This window comes from Melospiza georgiana, chromosome 16 (genome assembly GCF_028018845.1).
Source record: "Melospiza georgiana isolate bMelGeo1 chromosome 16, bMelGeo1.pri, whole genome shotgun sequence".
In the NCBI taxonomy this organism is placed as follows: domain Eukaryota; kingdom Metazoa; phylum Chordata; class Aves; order Passeriformes; family Passerellidae; genus Melospiza; species Melospiza georgiana.
In genome coordinates this window covers 932,643-940,093 of record NC_080445.1, presented here as the reverse complement: position 1 = coordinate 940,093, position 7,451 = coordinate 932,643, and positions in this window count along the sequence as shown.

Below are 7,451 nucleotides of genomic sequence, written 5' to 3'. Positions count from 1 at the left end.
TTATTTGCAAGTGTTATTTTTTTTTTTTCGGCTTTTGCCACTTTGAATGTTTGTGGAGAAGAAATAACAGACAGAAACCACAGCCGGGAAAGGCTCCGAGGGCTCGTTCGCGCTCATGCAAATGCGGCGAGAGCGGCAGCCCGGGGTCAGCCCGGCCATCCTCGGCGGCAGCCGGTGCTGCTGTCGCTGCGGGCTCCGTTCCCCAGCCCCGGGAGGTGCCGGCTGCCCCGGTTCGTCACCAGCGTCACCCCGGGCTGCCCGGGGCCGGCAGGAGCGAGGCCTCGGGGGGAGCGCTGCTCGCGTTCCGCGCCGGCAGCAGCCAGAATGCCGCACAATAAATAGCCGCTTTAATTACCGCACAATATTTACAAGATTGCTTCCTCATTTGGGAAATTAAAACAAATGCTCCATCAAAATGATCAACACTGTGCAGGGAACGCGCGGGGCTGATGGAGGAACCCTCGGGCCGCGCATGGAGGCGGCGCTGGCGCCTCGGGGCTGCCTCTGCTCCGGCCTGGCACGGCTCGGCCTGGCACGGCTCGGCCTGGCACGGCTGGACCCGAGGAGACCTGGGGGGTTGGCAGGGGATGCTGAGCTGCCAGGGTCTCTCACCCCGGGGTGGGCTCCGAAAGGAGAGCTGGGGAGGTGGCTGTCCCCGTGTCCCCTTGTCCCTTGTCCCCTTGTCCCTTGTGCCCGCCCCAGCAGTGGCGGTGCTGCCGGTCTGACGGTGTCCCGCCTCGGCCCGTGGGTGGTCCCAGGGTCCCCATTGTGCCCCCGCCGTGCTCCGGGCCGCCTGAGCATCCCCGGGATGTCCCCGTGGGCCGGGGTGGCCTCTGGGGACCGAACCCCCGGGGCTGCTCTTGTCCCAGCCCCCTCCCGTTCCGAGCTCTTCCCCCAGCTCCTTTCCTCCTTGTTTTGGTTTGGTTTTTTTGCAGAACTCCCGTCGCCATGGGAACGGTGACATCCCGACGTCCCGAGCCGGGCGGAGCGCAGGGAGCGCGGCTGCCCCGGAGCCGCCCCGGACACGGGCGGGGGTCCCAGGGTGGGGGATCCCAGGGACGGGGGGTCCCCACGGGCAGGGAAATCCCCCGGAGCGCTCCCATTGCAGCGGAAAGAGCAGCGCGATTTAATTACACCCGAGCACCTGCTGCCAGCCCTGCCAGTCCTTTCAGGGGAGGAGATTCCATCTGGAATGAACGCGGTGCGGTGGGGGGAAAGCAGGACGGCCCTTAGCATCCAAATGTCCCTTAATAAAGGAGCTCGCAGGACCTGATGGATGCGAGCCAGGAACATTTGGGATTGTGGAGAATTCACCCTCCGTGTTCCCGGAGCAGGGAGAACGCCCGGGTGGCATCGCACGGGCCGTCCTGGGGTGCAGGAGCAGCTGGGGTTCACTGGGAGAAAGAATAGAGAGGGAGAGCGGGGAATGGGGTGGGCTCCGAGCCCCTGCCGTGTGTCAGTGCCAGCGGGACCCCCGAGAGACGGGGCACAGCCCGGGCATGGCTCAGCTCAGGCATGGCACAGCCCGGGCACAACCCTGGCACGGCACAGCCTGGGCACGGCACAGCCCTTACATGGCACAGCCTGGGTATGGCACAACCCGGGCACGCCACAAACCAGGCACGGCACAGCCTGGGCATGGCACAACTCGGGCACGGCTCAACCCGGGCACGGCACAGCCAGGGGGCGGCCACAGCCCGATGCCCAAGGAAATGCCCGCAGACACCATCACGGGCAAACCCCACGGACGCCACCACGGACAACCCCAAAAGCTCGCGGGGGCTCTGTGCCCCTGCCGGATCGCACCCCTAACCCTGACCCGGCGCTGCCCGTGCCCGTGCTGCGGAGCCCGAGGAGCAGGAAGGAGCTGCAGGAGCCGCAGCCGAGAGGGAAAAGCCAGAGAACGATTTCCAGCTTCCTGCAGATGGCAACCGGTGCGATCTGGCTGGCAAACACAGACGAGCAAGAGTGGGGGGGGTAAATAAACCTCGCGGCTCTGGAGTAAAACAACCCGCTGGGGTTTGCTGCAGAGAATTCCCTCTCGGACAGCGCCGGGTGCCCATCCCCGCGCCGGGCCGGGCGGGGACAGCGCTGCGACAGGAGCGTGGCACCTCGGGGACACCGCCAGGGCACCGGGGACACCGTGCGCTCCCACCTGCTGCCCTCGGGGCCAGCGAGCCCAGGCGCAGCCGAGGCACCGCTGCAAAACCAGCCCGAGTCATTTCAGCACAGACCAGGGAAAGCCTCGTGCGAGTGTTTTCCATTCCAAAATTATTTTGGGTCCTAAACTGGTGAAGCCCCAAGTCTTTCTAGGGGATTTCTGATGTTGTTATTATTTCTTTTTTTATGAAACTTTTTTCAAAATATTTCTGGAAATTCATGACAGGTATGTTGTCCTCTGCCTGCAATATTTTTTCATAGATTTTCCTCCGGGCGAGGAGCTGAAGGGACACGATGCGGCACTGGGGAGGGTGACCAGGGGGACACCAGGGGACAGCGAGGCAGGACCGAGGCACTCCCGGCCGCAGCTCCCGCCTGCCCGCTCGCCCTCAGGATGGAATCAACTGCAGCGGAAAAGAACACGAGATAAAGGCGGTGAGAAACAGCGAGCCCCGCCCGGCGCTGCGGGGTCTGCGCTGCATCCCGGGATGGTTTGTGCTGGGAAATGCCCGGGACAGCCAGGCCGGGGCTCCATCCGGGCCTGGGGCTCCATCCCGGGCTGGTTTGTGCTGGGAAATGCCCGGGACAGCCAGGCCGGGGCTCCATCCAGGCCGGGGCTCCATCCCGGGCTGGTTTGTGCTGGGAAATGCCCGGGACAGCCAGGCCGGGGCTCCATCTGGGCCTGGGGCTCCATCCCGGGCCGGTCCGTGCTGGGCAGTGCCCGGGACAGCCAGGCCGGGGCTCCTTTCAGGCTGGGGCTCCATCCCGGGCCGGTCCGTGCTGGGCAGTGCCCGGGACAGCCAGGCTGGGGCTCCATCCAGGCTGGGGCTCCATCCAGGCTGGGGCTCCATCCGGGCCTGGGGCTCCATCCCGGGCCGGTCCGTGCTGGGCAGTGCCCGGGACAGCCAGGCCGGGGCTCCAGGGAAGGGGCACAGCCCGGTGCCCCGGGGCACAGACCCCGCCGGCCCCGATGCCCTGTGCAGCGCCTGCCCGCGAGGATTTCAGCACCCGGAGCAGGCCGGATAAGCCGGGGGTGGCCAAAGGCCAAAGGAACATCGCAGGAACACCTGGGATTCCCACATCCCAGCCCTGAGGCACCCGGGTTACGGTTCTCGAAGCAAGAACCCCGCACATCCCTGCCCCTGCTGCACCCTGAGCGAGGAGCGGCAGAGCGGCTGTGAGAGCAGGGATTGCTGCCTCGGCTGGGAGGAAAAGCCTCCCAGGCACAGCTTAATGAAGAAATCATTGTTCAGGGATCAGCCCTGCGCCGTTAATGAGCCTCGTTGTTATTTAAATGAGGCTCCTGGAAGGGCTGGGTGAAGAATTCATTATGAGATGAATTTTCTGAGCAGTGTGATGAATGATGGGTATAAAAGCAGCCTTCCCTCGGGAGAAGGAAGCTGCAGAGAAATTGAGCTCCTGCGGGAGAGCAGCTGGAGTTTGCCACGGCACAAGCAGAATTACTGTGAGGCCCGGAGGGGCCGGTGCTGCAGCACGGCCGGGGACAGCACAGGCTTGGTGGCTCTGCTGCCCTCCTGCTTCCCCTTGGCAGTGCCACCGGAGCTGGGCTGTGCCACCAGGCTGTGCCACCAGGCTGTGCCACCAGGCTATGCCACCGGAGCTGGGCTGTGCCACCAGGCTGTGCCACCAGAGCTGGGCTGTGCCACCGGAGTTGGGCTGTGCTGCCAGGCTGCTCCCAGTCTTGTCCTTGGGCACTGCCAGGGATCCAGGAGCAGCCACAGCTGCTCTGGGCACCCTGTGCCAGGGCCTGCCCACCCTCACAGGGAACAATTCCTCATTCCAATCTCCCATCCATCCCTGCCCTCTGGCACTGGGAGCCATTCCCTGTGTCCCGTCCCTCCATCCCCTGTCCCCTCTGCAGCTCTCCTGGAAATCCCACAGGATTTCTCTTCATCTTGCACAGCTCCAGCCCATCACTCACAGCTCAGTCTTGTTGCTGTTGAGTTTGAGTCCTGCTTTTTTAATCCAGCATAAAAATTTAACGCTGTCCTTGACCCTTTGGGCTGTTCCCTGGCTGTCCCAAGCCAAAGCTCCCCTTTGCATCCCAGTGAGAGGGGTGGAGGTGGCAGTGCCACCCTGCCCCTGCCACCACCCCGACCTCACCGTGCACTAACCCAGTGTGAGCACAGAGGGAAACCAAAAAGTTGGATCAATAGCAAGGGATAATGACAACTTCCCGTGGAGTTGTAGGACACGGAAGCCAATTATCGATCAGATGGTTTGGGAACCAAGCAACAACACCCCAAGGATTTCACCACAAACTTTGCTCAACCAACTGTGCAGGAAGGCGGTTTGATGTGGGCCGTTTCTGGGTACATGAAACAGAATTAATTTGTTCTCCCTGCAAGCCAGCAGCCAGGAATATGAAATATTTAAATAGCCTAAGCATGTTTGGCATGTGCCGAGCCATGCGAGCGCCCCGAGTGCCTGAGCCTGAGGGGCTTTGGGCAGTGCCCCCAGTGCAGGGAGCAGGGGCTGTGCCAGCCGGGTGGCGCTGTCCCCGGTCCCCGCGGCTGTCCCCGTGTCCCTCCGACTGTCCCTGTGTCCCCGTGTCTGTCCCCCATGTCCCTCCGACTGTCCCTGTGTCCCCGTGTCTGTCCCTGTGTCCCCATGTCCCCGCGGCTGTCCCCGTGTCCGTCCTACTGTCCCTGTGTCCCCGTGTCTGTCCCTGTGTCCCCGTGTCCCTCCGGCTGTCCCCATATCCCTGCGGCTGTCCCTGTGTCCTTCCGGCTGTCCCCATATCCCTGCGGCTGTCTCTGTGTCCCTGCTGCTGTCCCCATATTCCCGCTGCTGACCCCGTGTCCCTGCTGCTGTCCCCGGTCCCCGCGGCTGTCCCCGGTCCCTGCTGCTGTCCCCGGTCCCTGCAGCTGTCCCCGGTCCCTGCTGCTGTCCCCGTGTCCCTGCAGCTGTCCCCGGTCCCTGCTGCTGTCCCCGTGTCCCCGCGGCTGTCCCCGGTCCCCGCGGCTGTCCCCTCTCTCCAGCCGCTCCGGAGCTCTGTGTCGGCTCAGGCTGCGGGGTTTGGGTTTTTCTCGCCCAGCAGTGTGCAGGATCTCCTGCCGCCGGCCGGTGCGTGGGGAGCTGGGTCTCTCCTCACATGAACGCAGCCTCTCGCTCTCCCTGCTCCATCCCCGCCGCACGGAGGACGTGGAACACGCGAAAACTGTGAAAGCAGAACGGGAAAAGCCGGAGCAGCTGATGCCGGCGGGCTGCGGGGGGTGCCTGTCACCCCGTCCGGCCCCAGTGTCCCCACGGAACCCGGGGCAGGGCTCTCCCTCCCCGGGGATGCCCCAGCCGCGGCTCCAGCTGCGGCTCCAGCTGCGGGGCTGCCGCCGGCCCTTTGTCCCGTGGGGTCTGAGCTCGGCTGTGCTGCCCCCGGGGACCCCGAGCAGCCTCTGGGCGAGCGGGGGCTGAGGAGCAGCTGCTGTCAGCAGCGAGAGCATCCCCCAGGGGCTGCAGGGAGAGGATTCTCTGCCTCAGAACATCCCTGTCCTATCTCGAGAATCCCTGTCCTTACTCCAGGATCCCTGTCCCCATTCCAGGATCCCTGTCCCTGTTCCAGGATCCCAGTCCCCGTCCCAGGATCCCTGTTCCCGTTCCAGGATCCCTGTCCCCTCTCCAGGATCCCTGTCCTATCTCGAGAATCCCTGTCCCCATTCCAGGATCCCTGTCCCCTCTCCAGGATCCCTGTCCCTGTTCCAGGATCCCAGTCCCCGTCCCAGGATCCCTGTTCCCGTTCCAGGATCCCTGTCCCCTCTCCAGGATCCCTGTCCTATCTCGAGAATCCCTGTCCCCATTCCAGGATCCCTGTCCCCTCTCCAGGATCCCTGTCCTATCTCGAGAATCCCTGTCCCCTCTCCAGGATCCCTGTCCCTGTTCCAGGATCCCTGTCCCTGTTCCAGGATCCCTGTCCCCTCTCCAGGATCCCTGTCCTTACTCCAGGATCCCTGTCCCCTCTCCAGGATCCCTGTCCCCTCTCCAGGATCCCTGTCCCCTCTCCAGGACCCCTGTTCCTGTTCCAGGATCCCTGTCCTTGTTCCAGGATCCCTGACCTTTTTCCAGGATCCCTGTCCCCATTCCAGGATCCCTGTCACCTCTCCAGGACCCCTGTTCCTGTTCCAGGATCCCTGTCTCCATTCCAGGCTCCCTGTTCCTGTTCCAGGATCCCAGTCCCCTCTCCAGGATCCCAGTCCCTGTTCCAGGATCCCTGTCCCCATTCCAGGATCCCAGTCCCTGTTCCAGGATCCCTGTCCCCATTCCAGGATCCCTGTCCCCATTCCAGGATCCCAGTCCCTGTTCCAGGATCCCTGTCCCCATTCCAGGATCCCTGTCCCCTCTCCAGGATCCCTGTCCCCATTCCAGGATCCCTGTTCCCGTTCCAGGATCCCTGTCCCCATTCCAGGATCCCTGTCCCCTCTCCAGGATCCCTGTCCTTGTTCCAGGATCCCTGTCCCCTCTCCAGGATCCCTGTCCCCATTCCAGGTTCCCTGTCCCTGTTCCAGGATCCCAGTCCCCATTCCAGGATCCCTGTCCCCATTCCAGGATCCCTGTCCCCATTCCAGGATCCCTGTCCTTACTCCAGGATCCCTGTCCCCATTCCAGGATCCCAGTCCCCTCTCCAGGATCCCTGTCCCCACTCCAGGATCCCTGTCCCCTCTCCAGGATCCCTGTCCCCTCTCCAGGATCCCTGTCCCCATTCCAGGATCCCAGTCCCCTCTCCAGGATCCCGGTCCCCATTCCAGGATCCCTGTCCCCATTCCAGGCTCCCTCCTGGCCTGCAGGGTGAGGGCAAGAGGGCAAACGGATGTGGAGGCTGCCGAGTGCTGCTCAGGCACCTTTATATTTAATTAGAGCCGGACTTTTCCTCCACCTGCTTCCTGTGGCGGATTTGGGTCCTGAAGAAAAAAGAGATTAAAAAAAAGAGAGAGAGGAATCTCTTCTCCAGCTTTTTGGAACTCTCCAGAGGAGGCCGGTGCTGCATCCCCCCATCAGTGTGGGCTGGAGGCTGCAGTGCCAGCAGGAGGGGACCGGGACCGCAGCTCCCGCACACCCAGGGGCTCTCACATGTGTGGGGTAGAGCTTTCCCAGGAAATGGGGAAATTCCGCTGGGCTCTGGGGCTGTGTCCCTGTGCTGGGCTCTGGGTTTGTGTCCCTTTGCTGGGCTCTGGGTTTGTGTCCCCTTGCTGGGCTCTGGGGCTGTGTCCCTGTGCTGGGCTCTGGGGCCGTGTCCCTTTGCTGGGCTCTGGGTTTGTGTCCCTGTGCTGAGCTCTGGG